This window comes from Pseudophryne corroboree, chromosome 1, assembly GCF_028390025.1.
Source record: "Pseudophryne corroboree isolate aPseCor3 chromosome 1, aPseCor3.hap2, whole genome shotgun sequence".
Taxonomy (NCBI): Eukaryota; Metazoa; Chordata; class Amphibia; order Anura; family Myobatrachidae; genus Pseudophryne; species Pseudophryne corroboree.
The window spans coordinates 790,717,686-790,736,105 of NC_086444.1; the positions used below are offsets into that span (position 1 = coordinate 790,717,686).

Genomic DNA, 18,420 nt, shown 5'->3' on the forward strand with positions numbered 1-18,420 from the left:
CAGGACCTACAGAATGCAGCTGTCCAGAGCTAAAAAGTGGGCAACGAAGATAGTAAAAGACCAGCTACACCCCGTCCACGGCATGTTTAACTTGCTTCCTTCAGGCAGGCGTTACAGGGCCGTCCCCGCCGGGTCTGCCAGAAGCCTCAAAAGTTTCTATCCCCAACTGGTCCTCCTGCTGAATTCCTGAATATTGACTGACTAGACGTACATGTAACTCACTTGTGTCCAGGGCTGTTTCTAGCCAATTTGGCTCTCAGTGCGAGATTTCAAAACGCGCGATCCCCCCCCCCATTGACATTTTAAAAAATGCGCCTTCCCCTTCCCCCATAGATATAAAAAGAAAAAGCATGCGCGCGTGCTCCCGGCATGGGTATGTGGCCTCATTAAAATGGGTGCGGTCGCATTAAAATGGGCGTGGCCTCATCTGATCTCATCACCACAGCCACCATAGGAAAAAAATAAACAAAGTCTCCATTTTACATAGTACGACAGGCAAGAGTCCCCATTTTACACATTACAGCAGGCACGTGTTCTCATTTTACACATTGCGGCAGGCACGTGTCCCCATTTTAAACATAACGGCAGGCACAAGTCCCCATTTTACACAGTACGGCAGGCAAGAGGCCCCATTTTACACAGTACGGCAGGCAAGAGTCTCCATTTTACACAGTACGGCAGGCAAGTGTCCCCATTTTACACTATACGGCAGGCAAGTGTCCCCATTTTACACAGTACGCAGGCAAGTGTCCCCATTTTACACAGTACGGCAGGCAAGTGTCCCCATTTTACACAGTACAGCAGGCAAGTGTCCCCATTTTACACAGTACGCAGGCAAGTGTCCCCATTTTACACAGTACGCAGGCAAGTGTCCCCATTTTACACATTGCGGCAGGCACGTGTCCCCATTTTACACATTACCGCAGGCAACAGTCCCCTTTTTACACAGTACGGTAGGCAAGAGTCCCCATTTTACACAGTACAGCAGGCAAGTGTCCCCATTTTACACAGTACAGCAGGCAAGTGTCCCCATTTTACACAGTACAGCAGGCAAGTGTCCCCATTTTACACAGTACAGCAGGCAAGTGTCCCCATTTTACACAGTACAGCAGGCAAGTGTCCCCATTCTACACAGTACTGCAGGCAAGAGTCAAGTGGGGGGGAAGGAAGGGAGAGGGAGGGGGGAGAGAGAGAGAGACAACTTACATATGAAGAGGATCTTCCCGCTCCTCGGGTCGGGCCGCCTCTCCTTCCTCGTAGAGGCCAATTTGTTTCTTTTATGTAAGTATGTAGAAACGGTGGGCCTAATTCAGATACACATAGGAAACTGATGTTTACTTACCTCTCATGATTTGTATCTGTGCAGGATATGCGCTGTGCCGTGCCATGTATACGCACAATGCTGCTTGCAGTGCCCCAAACACCGCAGCATAATTGACATGCCACTGAAGCATTGGGGCAGCAATGAGGCATGATAGGCATTGTTACAGAAAACGGGGACGTTGACCCCATTTTCTGGGCATGCTGAAGCCAGTGGCTGCGTCCTTGGATGTACCAAGATGCAAAGGCTGTTGCAAAAGTGTATATCTCTGAATCAGGCACTGCGTACAATGTTAGTGGGCCTGATGCTGCTGCATCTTTGTACACAGATACTGTGACAAAATATGCAAACGTGCAGCCGTCTGTAATTGTTTTGAGACACGTCTACATTTAACCACTCCCCCCATTACCACCCATAAACGGTCCCCAACTGTCAATCGGTCAGCCCCAAATCCTCTATGCGAGTGACAGTGTAGAGGCATCGGGACACTTCTGCTGTAGGACACAGATGCATGTGTAGTAATAAAAACATTGGCCAACTGCATAAATATAGGAATAGTGTACCACTGTGAAAAAGGCCCTGTGTTCACTAATAGTGCCAGAAATGAATCACTTAAATCTGCATTTATATGCAAGACACACTTCACATACAGGCAAGGGCGGATTGGCCCACCAGAATAACATGACGGATTCTGATGGGCCGGTCTCATATGACCCTCAGCCAGGCCGATTCACAATCAGGCTGGGCTAGCTCACACTGCTTTCAGTACTTGTGGTTCACTGGAATGCAAACCGGGTGCCGCTAGCCATGAAAAGTGGTGAAGCTGTTCTACCAATGGGGAACCTGGAGAAAATTAACCAGCCCAGCAGCATCCTCTCCCTGGCCCCGGCCAAATGTATCTTCAATGAGCCCGGCCCGGGCAGGGTCAAACGCAGGATTTAGCGATGGGGGTTTCCGTGGCTGGGTGTGTATATATATATGTGTATGTATGTGTAATATATTATATATATACATATATACACACACACATACATATATATGGAGACAGAACGGCACTCATAGAGACTGGTAAACCATAGAAAATCAGCACAGCACGCTGTAGCTGTTTGTCGACGTTTCAGAGTCTACAGTAACTCTGAAACGTTGTCAAACAGCTACAGCGTCCTGTGCTGATTTTCTATGATTTACCAGTCTCTATGAGTACCGTCCTGCCTCTGATTCTGCGGTATTAGGCAGGAGTGCCATTCATCATATATATATATATATATATATATATATATATATTAGTCCCGGACAATCTGCACTTCATCCATACATAAATAAATACCCAGGTGTCGGCTAGAATACAGTTCAGATATGCGGGTGGCACTCTCAGGATGTAATTTACAGCAAAATAAATCCAGTAGACGGCGCTGCTTACTCCAACGTTACAGTTTATTTTCAAACCGTTTTCATACAAAAAAAGAAACCATACATGTTCTTACCTCTATAGGATAACACCCAGTGATCTCTGATGTCATCGGGAGTGGACGGCGTTTGCAGGGACAGCGGCATAGAGATCACTGGATGTTATCCTATAGAGGTAAGAACATGTATGGTTGTTTTTTTGTATCTTTGAAAACAGTTTGAAAATAGTAAGCACTGCCGTCTGCTGGATCTACTTTACTGCAGATTAAGTGCCGATATCACCACTTGCATATCTGAACTGTATACAGTATGTGTATATATGTATATGTATATATATATATATATATATATACACACACACATATAACACACATATATACATACACAAACATATAATCAAACACACATACATACATACATACACAAGCACAAACAAACCCACATACATAGTGTCATACCATACAAATACACACAGAAACAAAGTAAAACTTACATATACAGTAAAACTTACTGTACATATAGTGTACACAGTGGGCTGGGAGCAGAGGGGCGGACGTGTGAGGACAGAGGGAGCCGCCGGCCCCCGGGACATTCATGACTGTAAGCAGAGAGCTGCATCGGGCCGTGAGTAGTGTACTGGCCTTTAGCTTTCTGTAGTTGCTGCAGCTCCGCACCCGCGATCGCGGTCGCGGCTTTTTTGCTGAGACGGAGACACAGCTGTCTCCGTCTCAAAAAGATAACTCGGCTCATCAGGAGGGGGGGGGGGGGGGTTCAGGTACTCGGAAACCCCCCCCTGCGTGCGCCACTGCCGGGAGCAGCAGCATAGCGATGGTCGGAGCCGGGATCACTATACCTGCTGACACCCAGCTCCCGCACTCTCACTGAACTGGCCAGAGCGGCGACTGAGCACTGAAGGGGACCCGGCAGAGATTACATTATTACAGATTAGAGATTACATTATTTATATAGATATATATATTATATATATATATATATATATATATATATATATATATTATTTATATATATAGAGATTACATGATGGTGTAAGGGTTAGGGCATCCCCGGTCACAGTGTATGGTTTGGGGACTGGGCAGAAGCAGGACGTACCTTGTTCTCAGGATGCCAGCTGATCAGGCAGCACTCACAGCCAGCCCTGGGACAATCTCTAATGCAACGTCCTTCAGCCCTATAGCTGTCCAGTGTCTGTCCATGATGATAGGCCTATTTATGTAATGCGGTGGCTATGTATCTGTACAGGGCCGGCAACAGAAATCTTGGGGCCCGATACAGTGATATCTCTCGGGATAGATACATTATTTTATAGCGCAGCAAATTCTGTTGCTTTTATATATATATATATATATATATATATATATATATATATGTATATATATGTATATATATATATATATATATATATAAGCGCAACGGAATTTGCTGCGCTATAAAATAAACTTAATAAATAAATATATATATATATTTATATATACACATATAACAAGCAAAGTTGTATCTGCACACACACAATTTTTTCATAAAGATTTGGAGCCGAAGCTCCAACTAGAAGACCCCTATTGTATGTTTGATAATTATCATTCAAATTGGGGGTGCTACCAACTACAGCTATGGTAAATGTAATGGAAGAAGAAAAAGAAAGGGCTGTATTGTCGATGCACAAAAGGGAAATATGACCTAATTGTCATACCCACCTGAAATTTCGTAAAATTTTACTTTTATTATTATACATTAAAAGAGTGTGAAAATGATTGACACACAAACTACGAGTATGAGCGAAACATAGAGGTTAAAACTTTGACATATACATAACATATGAAGAGTGCAATGAGAATAATAAAGGTGATTTAAGATTAAAATATGTGTCAGCGTGTCTTACTCTAAATGCCCACACGCGTGTTCCGCCGTACTCTGACAGCTTCAGCCCTGACGAAGCTGTCAGAGTACGGCTGAACACGCGTGTGGGCAGTGTGTGTCCGTTGCTCTCTATGCCCTCATTCTAAGAAAGAAATTGAATGTTTAGTCAGTTTTAATTCATGTGCATAGTTAATCCCTACAATATCTGAATACAGAATAGCAGGCAGATGATTATATCTAAATATAGAGACCTGTATTCCTGTTTTTCAAGCAGTCATCTAGTGGTAATATAACTGATGCTATACCAATCTGTCAGCCGTTCCGATATTACACTATAGAGAGATAGCAGCCGCACTGATCCTACAAATGTGCGCTGTATAGCCATGGTAGTTACTCAGCAATGACATAATACATATGTGGTACTAAGAAACAGACATTTAAGTAATAAATGCTTCACAATTTGATCTCTAAAGCTATTCAGGGGTTATAAAGATATACTACTCTGACATCATACCATATGGGTATTGCAGCTGCACTTATCTAGGAAATGTGCGCTGTGTATCCACATTAGTAAGCCAGTAATGATATAAGGCACCTGTAGTACTGAGCAATTGATACAATAATAACAAATGTCTCAATGAGAATCTTTAAGGCCACTCAGGATCTGCAAAGATACATTTATGATACAATTTGTTAAATATAAACACAACATATGAGGCACCTGTGGTATTGAGTGATTGACACAACAATATCAAATGTATCAATGAGAATCCCTGAAGTCATTCAAAGAGCTGTAAAGATACACACATGATATAATCTGATAAATATAAACACAGTATAAGCTTTTATATCATATATAGTCACATAGAATCTACACTGGAAAGTGTTATAACTAAAAGTATATAGGCCCTCATTCCGAGTTGTTCGCTCGGTAAAAATCTTCGCATCGCAGCGATTTTCCGCTTAATGCGCATGCGCAATGTCCGCACTGCGACTGCGCCAAGTAAATTTGCTATGCACTTAGTAATTTTACTCACGGCTTTTTCATCGTTCTGGCGATCGTAATGTGATTGACAGGAAATGGGTGTTACTGGGCGGAAACAGGCCGTTTTATGGGCGTGTGGGGAAAAACGCTACCGTTTCCAGAAAAAACGCAGGAGTGGCCGGTGAAACGGAGGAGTGTCTGGGCGAACGCTGGGAGTGTTTGTGACGTCAAACCAGGAACGACAAGCACTGAACTGATCGCAGATGCCGAGTAAGTCTGAAGCTAGTCAGAAACTGCTACGAGGTGTGTAATCGCAATATTGCGAATACTTCGATCGCAATTTTAAGATGCTAAGATTCACTCCCAGTAGGCGGCGGCTTAGCGTGTGCAACTCTGCTAAAATCGCCTTGCGAGCAAACAACTCGGAATGAGGGCCATAGTGCAGATTGAATGAATATTCTTATCCCTAATTATAGTGATATAATTAAGGACGCACAAAATTGATAAATACTTAAACTCCTATACTTGGAGGCGTTTGCTCCTTTTAGGGATATGAATACTGTGATCAGCTGACTTCTGTAGCTATATTATTTAAACATAAATAACATACTAAGATCTGCCAAATAAGGGAGATATCTATCCCCTGTCATATACCATATATCAGAACTCTAATAGAATTGAGTGACACACCTGACCAAAATTATATTAGTACCATTGTATTTTTGTGACATTTAATTCTTATTACTTGGAGTGTCTTCTCATTTAAAGATACCAACATTCTGACTGGCTCATTAGTATAGCAATCAGAACTTATATATCAATGGTGTATTAACACCTGTGTGAAGTGAGGGAGATACTCACCCCCTGAGGCACATTATTTGTTAACTTTGTACCCATATCAATTCCAAATAAATTCTGATATTATATTCATTTTTTTGGACGGCTATGAGTAATAAATATATTAAACAGCAATGAGTGGATATTGGAATAAGATGTGATACTAATACTATTAATAAGTCCTCAACATTTGTAGATTGTAGTATTAGGACTATTAGTATCAGTACAAGTGGCCAACACGATATATTGGAGACGAACTGCTGACAATTAGATAAATTGTTAAACTGGCTGTGAATAAGAACAATGGGGGGTCATTCCGAGTTGTTCGCTCGGTAAAAATCTTCGCATCGCAGCGATTTTCCGCTTAATGCGCATGCGCAATGTCCGCACTGCGACTGCGCCAAGTAAATTTGCTATGCAGTTAGGAATTTTACTCACGGCTTTTTCATCGTTCTGGCGATCGTAATGTGATTGACAGGAAATGGGTGTTACTGGGCGGAAACAGGCCGTTTTATGGGCGTGTGGGAAAAAACGCTACCGTTTCCGGAAAAAACGCAGGAGTGGCCGGAGAAACGGGGGAGTGTCTGGGCGAACGCTGGGTGTGTTTGTGACGTCAAACCAGGAACGACAAGCACTGAAATGATCGCAGATGCCGAGTAAGTCTGGAGCTACTCAGAAACTGCTACGAGGTGTGTAATCGCAATATTGCGAATACATCGTTCGCAATTTTAAGATGCTAAGATTCACTCCCAGTAGGCGGCGGCTTAGCGTGAGCAAATCTACTAAAATCCGCTTGCGAGCGAACAACTCGGAATGACCCCCAATATTACACATGTTTGGGCATTTAGAGTAAGACACGCTGACACATATTTTAATCTTAAATCACCTTTATTATTCTCATTGCACTCTTTATATGTTATGTATATGTCAAAGTTTTAACCTCTATGTATCGCTCATACTCGTAGTTTGTGTGTCAATCATTTTCACACTCTTTTAATGTATAACAAAAGTTAAATTTTACGAAATTTCAGGTGGGTATGACAATTAGGTCACATTTCCCTTTTGTGCATCGACAATACAGCCCTTTCTTTTTCTTCTTCCATTATATATACACATATATAAATATGTATATCTCTCCTTCCCACACACCCCACAGTCTGTCTCTCCCCAATGACTCCATGCTGCAATCCCAGCTTTCACCCCATCCCAAAGCCCTGTATCCCCTCCACAGTACCCAGATACCGCACAGCAAGTACCATGTGGCCCTCACACCCCACCAGAAGAAGCCGCTTCAGGACACGGGAATCCTGGCCTGCAGAGCTGCTGCCATGTCCTGTAACTGCCTGTAACAGAGCTAGACCCAGAGGAGCGGGTGCACACTCCTGCCATACAGTCACTGTGTGTGAGAGGCTCCTGTCACTGCCCTATTTGGACAAGATGGCTGACAAGCCTGCCGTGCACTAAGGTGTATATCCTTGATGCCCCTCTGATCCTGTACAGTGGCTACGTATGTAATGTGGTGGCTGTGTACATAATGTGGTGCTATTTGTATAATGAGGCACTATACGTGTAATGTGGTGCTATTTGTATAATGCGGTGCTATACGTGTAGTGCGGTGTTATACATGTAATGTGCTGCTATTCATATTATGTGGTGCTATACGTGTAGTGCGGTGCTATACATGTAATGCAGTGCTATTCATGTAATGTGGTGCTATTCCTGTAATAATGTGGTGGCTATGTATGTAATCAGGGGCGGATTGGCCACTGGGACAGATTCTGCGGCGCTGGTCCCCTGTGTCTGTGTTTCACTACATGTGTGTGCTCCCTCCCTGTACTGTGCTGTATGTAGTGTGTGCTCCCTCCCTACACTGTGCTGTGTGTAGTGTGTGCTCCCTCCCTGTACTGTGCTGTGTGCTGTATGTAGTGTGTGCTCCCTCCCTGTACTGTGCTATATGTAGTGTGTGCTCCCTCCCTGTACTGTGCTGTATGTAGCGTGTGCTCCCTCCCTGTACTGTGCTGTATGTAGCGTGTGCTCCCTTCCTGTACTGTGCTGTATGTAGTGTGTGCTCCCTCCCTGTACTGTGCTGAATGTAGTGTGTGCTCCCTCCCTGTACTGTGCTGTATGTAGTGTGTGCTCCCTCCCTGTACTGTGCTGTATGTATTGTGTGCTCCCTCCCTGTACTGTGCTGTATGTAGTGTGTGCTACCACCCTATACTGTGCTGTATGTAGTGTGTGCTCCCTCCATGTACTGTGCTGTATGTAGTGTGTGCTCCCCCTCTCTGTACTGTGCTGTATGTAGTGTGTGCTCCCTCCCTGTACTGTGCTGTATGTAGTGTGTGCTCCCCCTCTCTGTACTGTGCTGTATGTAGTGTGTGCTCCCTCCCTGTACTGTGCTGTATGTAGTGTGTGCTCCCTCCCTGTACTGTGGTGTATGTAGTGTGTGCTCCCTTCCTGTACTGTGCTGTATGTAGTGTGTGTTCCCTCCCTGTACTGTGCTGTATGTAATGTGTGCTCCCTCCCTGTACTGTGCTGTATGTAGTATGTGCTCCCTCCCTGTTCTGTGCTGTATGTAGTGTGTGCTCCCTCCCTGTACTGTGGTGTATGTAGTGTGTGCTCCCTTCCTGTACTGTGCTTTATGTAGTGTGTGTTCCCTCCCTGTACTGTGCTGTATGTAGTGTGTGCTCCCTCCCTGTACTGTATGTAGTGTGTGCTCCCTCCCTGTACTGTGCTGTATGTAGTGTGTGCTCCCTCCCTGTACTGTGCTGTATGTAGTGTGTGCTCCCTCCCTGTACTGTGGTGTATGTAGTGCGTGCTCCCTTCCTGTACTGTGCTTTATGTATTGTGTGCTCCCTCCCTGTACTGTGCTGTATGTAGTGTGTGTTCCCTTCCTGTACTGTGCTGTATGTATTGTGTGCTCCCCCTCCCTGTACTATGCTTTATGTAGTGTGTGCTCCCTCCCTGTACTATGCTGTATGTAGTGTGTGCTCCCTCCCTGTACTGTGCTGTATGTGGTGTGTGCTCCCTCCCTGTACTGTGCTGTATGTAGTGTGTGCTCCCTCCCTGTACTGTGCTGTATGTAATGTGTGCTCCTTCCCTGTACTGTATGTAGTGTGTGCTCCCTCCCTGTACTGTGCTGTATGTGGTGTGTGCTCCCTCCCTGTACTGTGCTGTATGTAGTGTGTGCTTCCTCCCTGTACTGTGCTGTATGTGGTGTGTGCTCCCTCCCTGTACTGTGCTGTATGTAGAGTGTGCTTCCTCCCTGTACTGTGCTGTATGTAGTGTGTGCTCCCCCTCCCTGTACTGTGCTGTATGTAGTGTGTGCTCCGTCCCTGTACTGTGCTGTATGTAGTGTATGCTCCCTTCTTGTACTGTGCTGTATGTAGTGTGTGCTCCCCCTCCCTGTACTGTGCTGTATGTAGTGTATGCTCCCCCTCTCTGTACTGTGCTGTATGTAGTATGTGCTCCCTCCCTGTACTGTGCTGTATGTAGTGTGTGCTCCCTCCCTGTACTCTGCTGTATGTTTTGTGTGCTCCCTCCCTGTACTGTGCTGTATGTAGTGTGTGCTCCCCCTCCCTGTACTGTGCTTTATGTAGTGTGTGCTCCCTCCCTGTACTGTGCTGTATGTAGTGTGTGCTCCCCCTCGCTGTACTGTGCTTTATGTAGTGTGTGCTCCCTCCCTGTACTGTGCTGTATGTGGTGTGTGCTCCCTCCCTGTACTGTGCTGTATGTAGTGTGTGCTCCCTCCCTGTACTGTGCTGTATGTAGTGTGTGCTCCCCCTCCCTGTACTGTGCTGTATGTAGTGTGTGCTCCCTCCCTGTACTGTGCTGTATGTGGTGTGTGCTCCCTCCCTGTACTGTGCTGTATATGTAGTGTGTGCTCCCTCCCTGTACTGTGCTGTATGTAGTGTGTGCTCCCCCTCCCTGTACTGTGCTGTATGTAGTGTGTGCTCCGTCCCTGTACTGTGCTGTATGTAGTGTATGCTCCCTTCTTGTACTGTGCTGTATGCAGTGTGTGCTCCCCCTCCCTGTACTGTGCTGTATGTAGTGTATGCTCCCCCTCTGTACTGTGCTGTATGTGGTGTGTGCTCCCTCCCTGTACTGTGCTGTATATGTAGTGTGTGCTCCCTCCCTGTACTGTGCTGTATGTAGTGTGTGCTCCCTCCCTGTACTGTGCTTTATGTAGTGTGTGTTCCCTCCCTGTACTGTGCTGTATGTAGTGTGTGCTCAGGGGTGTATCTAGGGGTCTGAGCGCCCCTGGCAAAGTAAAGGACTGGCGCCCCACACCCGCCCATATTTGAAATATCGAAGGCGCATGTGCCAAAAAGGGGGCATGGCCACTCAATAGTACTCAAATTGAAATTACACCACTCAGTAGCATTCCTTACTAACATTACACAGCACAGTTATGTCCGTTGTTTCACGTTACGCTACACAGTAGCACCGCTTATACACATTATGCCATACAGTAGGGCCTATAATATATATATATATATATATATATATCTCCAAAAAATGCTAACCCATTATACCATAATATATATCCATTCCAATAAGAAGAGGTGCACTCACCAGGGACTTTTCAGCAGGTTTTATTTACTCACATCACCGATGTAGACAAAAACTTAACGTAACCTTTCTCAAGACATCCCACCAGTAGAAGACACACACACATATATTATATATAGTGGTCATAGTGGAAATTGTGAAGTGGGGGTATGGAAAAGTGAAGGTTGTAATTATGTGCGCACCGAAGGCGAAAATTATGAGTGCACCTCAGGGAAAATGAGGCGTGACCCTCAAAAGGGGGCATGTCCTTAAGTGTAGTGTACCACATCATATACCCCTTATACACATTATGCACCACAATAGTAGGACCCCTTATACCATCTAGTACTAGTGCCCCTTACACATTATGCCACACTGCATGAGCCAAAATTCACATTATGCAACACGGAATGAGCCAAAATTCACATTACCCCACACAGTATGATCCAAAATTCACATCACCCCACACAGTATAATCTAGGTGTAGGTATGAAACTCAGACCTCTGGAGAGCAAGCTAGGTTCTGAGGATTGCCCCCTCATATGCTAATCTTTATATGGATGAATATGAAAATCTAAACATCTTCCCGCGGTTTGGGGATAGTATCGCCTTCTATCGTCGATTTATTGACGATATTTTCTTAATTTGGAACGATACTGAGGAATCCCTCCTTGAGATGTTTGAATATCTCAATTCACTTGATTCCCCGATTAAGTTTACCATGCATTTTGATACTGAATCTATTGATTTTTTGGATGTAAGTGTCTATACCACTGGGTCAGGCTATGGTTACAAATTGTTTAGGAAGAGGACCGACAGGAATACGTTATTATCTTTTGATAGCCACCATCCAGGATCACTAAAACGTAATTTACCTATTTCTCAATTTATGAGGGTTCTTCGGAACAACTCAGATCCGAATACTACTACAATACAGTTGGAAGATATGAAAAATAGATTCAAAGCCAGGGGATATGATGATCATACTATCATGAATTGCCTTGATAAGGCTAAAAAAATCCATGCAGGGCACTCACTGAAGAAGGTATCCGAAAAAAACCATTTGTTGTCTCCACTACTTTCAGTACAGCAGGATCTACGATACGAAAGGTGGTCAACAAACATTGGCCAATGGTTAAAACAGATCCAGTATTAACAAGGAGATTGCCAAATAAACCTCTACTGAGCTTTAGACGGGCGCGCAATTTGAAGGACATCTTAATGCAGCCTGATAGACCTATTGAATCTGGATCGGATATGTGGCTGGCACCCAAGAAAATGGGATGCTACAGATGCACTAACTGTACAACCTGCCGAAGTATGACAAGTGGAGAGTACTTTCACCATCCGCACACTGGTGCTAAAATATTTATCCGACATAGATTGGGCTGTACATCTGACTTTGTTGTCTATACCTTGACATGCCCTTGCTCTCTTGTTTATGTGGGCAAAACAATTCGCCCCTTTCGAGAAAGGATGGCAAACCATCGTCTGTCTGTGAGAGAGGCTCTGGCTAATGGCAACTCCGATAAACCGGTAGCCAGACATTTCTATGAGGCCCGCCACCCTTTGGCGTCTCTGAAAAGTATGGTGATTGATAGAGTGGCACCATTAAGAAGAGGTGGAGATCGGGCAAAGCTCTTGCTGAAACGGGAGGCGGCTTGGATACACCGCCTGGATACCATAAGACCACGTGGCCTAAATGATGGCATTCATTATGGCATTTTTCTGGAGTAATACTGGACCCTGTTTTTGATTTTTTTCATTTTTTTCATTTTTGTTATTATTCTATATACTTTTTGGATGGTGGCATATCTGTGCCTTTTTTCCTTTTTTTTTTTTTATTTTGTATTCCTGTATATGGTCTATTTCCTATATACAATTCAAAGATATGAGTGCCCTATTTTGAGAGTAAAAAGTTAAAAATGTAAAAATTTTATGTAACTTCCGATGGGTATTATAATATGTTTAATCTAGCTTTGCGGGCTCATCTGTATGTGCATATTGGTGCAATATGTACCCATGTGCACATGCGTACACTAATTTGTGTACACATACTAACTATATGATTTACCCTGATCCCAATCTCATCCTGCCTATCCAGTCTGGTTTTTAGATATTGTGAAAAAGTACTCTGTTTCCGTGGTAATGTATTAACCTTGGCTGACTTGATTTCATGCACTATATTGTGAGCCTTTTAGGTTACTCTCAATTATAGTTTAGATCATTTGATCGTTTGTGGGAACTTCTAACCTCTAACACCAATGATAATATACGTATTTTACTTCCTATTCTCGGCGCTCTGTTTCCATGGTAGCGTCCGACATCCGGTCAGCTGATGCTCTCCACAGGCAGGAAGTGAGGATGCCTTTGGAACGCACGCCGGAGCTCTGAGGATAATAATGCGCTGTAAATGGTGTGCACAAAATCGGAACTTACCACTATGACTGGAGCTAGGTATGATGATGATTGGCATTGTAATTACTGACTTGTATATGTTTTATATTCATTTGTGATATGTGTTTGTTATTGTGGTCTCTGTCTGGGGTGTGGGGGTGTTGCTTTGATTAACTAGTGGGTGGGTCTATATAGGGTATATAAGGACAATCTGTTCATTCTTTAATCATCTTGACAAAGGTCTACATACAGACCGAAACGTTGATCTGAACCTTGTATTAATGATCTGATTAAAAACTTTTTGCTACTTTGAAGACTGGTGAGTGCTCCTGCTTTTTCAATGGATTTATATATATATATATATATATATATATATATATATATATATATATATATATATATATATATATATATATATATATATATATATATACACACACATACACACACACACAATATTCCCCAGCACTCCAGGATCCCCTTAGGGTAACGTGTTCCAGGGCACTCCTAGGGGGTATGTGCCCCAAAATATGCAGGCAGGAATGAACAGACAGAACTCGGAGACTCCTAGATAGTAAAATATCCCAACAGGGTGGTTTCATTAATCTACATTTCGGGGATGGTCTTCCTTTCCGGTCCTGAAGAAGGGGAAATCACTCCCGAAACATAATTAATAAAAGCACCCTCTTGGGACATTTCACTATTTCGAGTCACTGAGTGCCACTAAATAATCGCAGGGTGGTGGCAGCACTCTTCAGACTTGCACAGTGTCCGTGGTATATCCCCGAAACATGACGGCCTAATGGTCAATAAACGGACACTGCCTTAAGGACCCTGTGCAAGTCTGATGAGTGCCGCCACCACCCTGCGATTATATATATATATATATATATATATATATATATATATATATATATATATATATATATATATTAGAGATGAGCGCCGGAAATTTTTCGGGTTTTGTGTTTTGGTTTTGGGTTCGGTTCCGCGGCCGTGTTTTGGGTTCGACCGCGTTTTGGCAAAACCTCACCGAATTTTTTTTGTCGGATTCGGGTGTGTTTTGGATTCGGGTGTTTTTTTCCAAAAAACCTAAAAAACAGCTTAAATCATAGAATTTGGCGGTCATTTTGATCCCAAAGTATTATTAACCTCAAAAACCATAATTTCCACTCATTTTCAGTCTATTCTGAATACCTCACACCTCACAATATTATTTTTAGTCCTAAAATTTGCACCGAGGTCGCTGTGTGAGTAAGATAAGCGACCCTAGTGGCCGACACAAACACCGGGCCCATCTAGGAGTGGCACTGCAGTGTCACGCAGGATGTCCCTTCCAAAAAACCCTCCCCAAACAGCACATGACGCAAAGAAAAAAAGAGGCGCAATGAGGTAGCTGTGTGAGTAAGATAAGCGACCCTAGTGGCCGACACAAACACCGGGCCCATCTAGGAGTGTCACTGCAGTGTCACGCAGGATGTCCCTTCCAAAAAACCCTCCCCAAACAGCACATGACGCAAAGAAAAAAAGAGGCGCAATGAGGTAGCTGTGTGAGTAAGATAAGCGACCCTAGTGGCCGACACAAACACCGGGCCCATCTAGGAGTGGCACTGCAGTGTCACGCAGGATGTCCCTTCCAAAAAACCCTCCCCAAACAGCACATGACGCAAAGAAAAAGAAAAGAAAAAAGAGGTGCAAGATGGAATTGTCCTTGGGCCCTCCCACCCACCCTTATTTTGTATAAACAAAACAGGACATGCACACTTTAACCAACCCATCATTTCAGTGACAGGGTCTGCCACACGACTGTGACTGATATGACGGGTTGGTTTGGACCCCCCCCAAAAAAGAAGCAATTAATCTCTCCTTGCACAAACTGGCTCTACAGAGGCAAGATGTCCACCTCATCATCACCCTCCGATATATCACCGTGTACATCCCCCTCCTCACAGATTATCAATTCGTCCCCACTGGAATCCACCATCTCAGCTCCCTGTGTACTTTGTGGAGGCAATTGCTGCTGGTCAATGTCTCCGCGGAGGAATTGATTATAATTCATTTTAATGAACATCATCTTCTCCACATTTTCTGGATGTAACCTCGTACGCCGATTGCTGACAAGGTGAGCGGCGGCACTAAACACTCTTTCGGAGTACACACTTGTGGGAGGGCAACTTAGGTAGAATAAAGCCAGTTTGTGCAAGGGCCTCCAAATTGCCTCTTTTTCCTGCCAGTATAAGTACGGACTGTGTGACGTGCCTACTTGGATGCGGTCACTCATATAATCCTCCACCATTCTATCAATGTTGAGAGAATCATATGCAGTGACAGTAGACGACATGTCCGTAATCGTTGTCAGGTCCTTCAGTCCGGACCAGATGTCAGCATCAGCAGTCGCTCCAGACTGCCCTGCATCACCGCCAGCGGGTGGGCTCGGAATTCTGAGCCTTTTCCTCGCACCCCCAGTTGCGGGAGAATGTGAAGGAGGAGATGTTGACAGGTCGCGTTCCGCTTGACTTGACAATTTTGTCACCAGCAGGTCTTTCAACCCCAGCAGACTTGTGTCTGCCGGAAAGAGAGATCCAAGGTAGGCTTTAAATCTAGGATCGAGCACGGTGGCCAAAATGTAGTGCTCTGATTTCAACAGATTGACCACCCGTGAATCCTTGTTAAGCGAATTAAGGGCTCCATGCACAAGTCCCACATGCCTAGCGGAATCGCTCCGTGTTAGCTCCTCCTTCAATGTCTCCAGCTTCTTCTGCAAAAGCCTGATGAGGGGAATGACCTGACTCAGGCTGGCAGTGTCTGAACTGACTTCACGTGTGGCAAGTTCAAAGGGCATCAGAACCTTGCACAACGTTGAAATCATTCTCCACTGCGCTTGAGACAGGTGCATTCCACCTACTATATCGTGCTCAATTGTATAGGCTTGAATGGCCTTTTGCTGCTCCTCCAACCTCTGAAGCATATAGAGGGTTGAATTCCACCTCGTTACCACTTCTTGCTTCAGATGATGGCAGGGCAGGTTCAGTAGTTTTTGGTGGTGCTCCAGTCTTCTGTACGTGGTGCCTGTACGCCGAAAGTGTCCCGCAATTCTTCTGGCCACCGACAGCATCTCTTGCACGCCCCTGTCGTTTTTTAAAAAATTCTGCACCACCAAATTCAAGGTATGTGCAAAACATGGGACGTGCTGGAATTTGCCCATATTTAATGCACACACAATATTGCTGGCGTTGTCCGATGCCACAAATCCACAGGAGAGTCCAATTGGGGTAAGCCATTCCGCAATGATCTTCCTCAGTTGCCGTAAGAGGTTTTCAGCTGTGTGCGTATTCTGGAAAGCGGTGATACAAAGCGTAGCCTGCCTAGGAAAGAGTTGGCGTTTGCGAGATGCTGCTACTGGTGCCGCCGCTGCTGTTCTTGCGGCGGGAGTCCATACATCTACCCAGTGGGCTGTCACAGTCATATAGTCCTGACCCTGCCCTGCTCCACATGTCCGTGGTTAAGTGGACATTGGGTACAACTGCATTTTTTAGGACACTGGTGAGTCTTTTTCTGACGTCCGTGTACATTCTCGGTATCGCCTGCCTAGAGAAGTGGAACCTAGATGGTATTTGGTAACGGGGGCACACTGCCTCAATAAATTGTCTAGTTCCCTGTGAACTAACGGCGGATACCGGACGCACGTCTAACACCAACATAGTTGTCAAGGCCTCAGTTATCCGCTTTGCAGCAGGATGACTGCTGTGATATTTCATCTTCCTCGCAAAGGACTGTTGAACAGTCAATTGCTTACTGGAAGTAGTACAAGTGGGCTTACGACTTCCCCTCTGGGATGACCATCGACTCCCAGCAGCAACAACAGCAGCGCCAGCAGCAGTAGGCGTTACACGCAAGGATGCATCGGAGGAAACCCAGGCAGGAGAGGACTCGTCAGAATTGCCAGTGACATTGCCTGCAGGACTATTGGCATTCCTGGGGAAGGAGGAAATTGACACTGAGGGAGTTGGTGGGGTGGTTTGCGTGAGCTTGGTTACAAGAGGAAGGGATTTACTGGTCAGTGGACTGCTTCCGCTGTCACCCAAAGTTTTTGAACTTGTCACTGACTTATTATGAATGCGCTGCAGGTGACGTATAAGGGAGGATGTTCCGAGGTGGTTAACGTCCTTACCCCTACTTATTACAGCTTGACAAAGGGAACACACGGCTTGACACCTGTTGTCCGCATTTCTGGTGAAATACTTCCACACCGAAGAGCTGATTTTTTTGGTATTTTCACCAGGCATGTCAACGGCCATATTCCTACCACGGACAACAGGTGTCTCCCCGGGTGCCTGACTTAAACAAACCACCTCACCATCAGAATCCTCCTGGTCAATTTCCTCCCCAGCGCCAGCAACACCCATATCCTCCTCATCCTGGTGTACTTCAACACTGACATCTTCAATCTGACTATCAGGAACTGGACTGCGGGTGCTCCTTCCATCACTTGCAGGGGGCGTGCAAATGGTGGAAGGCGCATGCTCTTCACGTCCAGTGTTGGGAAGGTCAGGCATCGCAACCGACACAATTGGAGTCGGACTCTCCTTGTGGATTTGGGATTTCGAAGAACGCACAGTTCTTTGCGGTGCTACTGCTTTTGCCAGCTCTAGTCTTTTCATTTTTCTAGCGAGAGGCTGAGTGCTTCCATCCTCATGTGAAGCTGAACCACTAGCCATGAACATAGGCCAGGGCCTCAGCCGTTCCTTGCCACTCCGTGTGGTAAATGGCATATTGGCAAGTTTACGCTTCTCCTCCGACAATTTTATTTTAGGTTTTGGAGTCCTTTTTTTACTGATATTTGGTGTTTTGGATTTGACATGCTCTGTACTATGACATTGGGCATCGGCCTTGGCAGACGACGTTGCTGGCATTTCATCGTCTCGGCCATGACTAGTGGCAGCAGCTTCAGCACGAGGTGGAAGTGGATCTTGATCTTTCCCTAATTTTGGAACCTCAACATTTTTGTTCTCCATATTTTAATAGGCACAACTAAAAGGCACCTCAGGTA

The 18,420-nt window shown here is 44.9% G+C and overlaps 1 protein-coding gene across 1 annotated transcript in view; it reads right to left on the minus strand.

Annotated features, from left to right (window-relative positions):
* BANK1 (B cell scaffold protein with ankyrin repeats 1) overlaps positions 1-18,420 on the minus strand; it is a 1,166,863-nt gene that overhangs the window by 727,803 nt on the left and 420,640 nt on the right. The gene's annotated exons all lie outside the window — the stretch shown is intronic.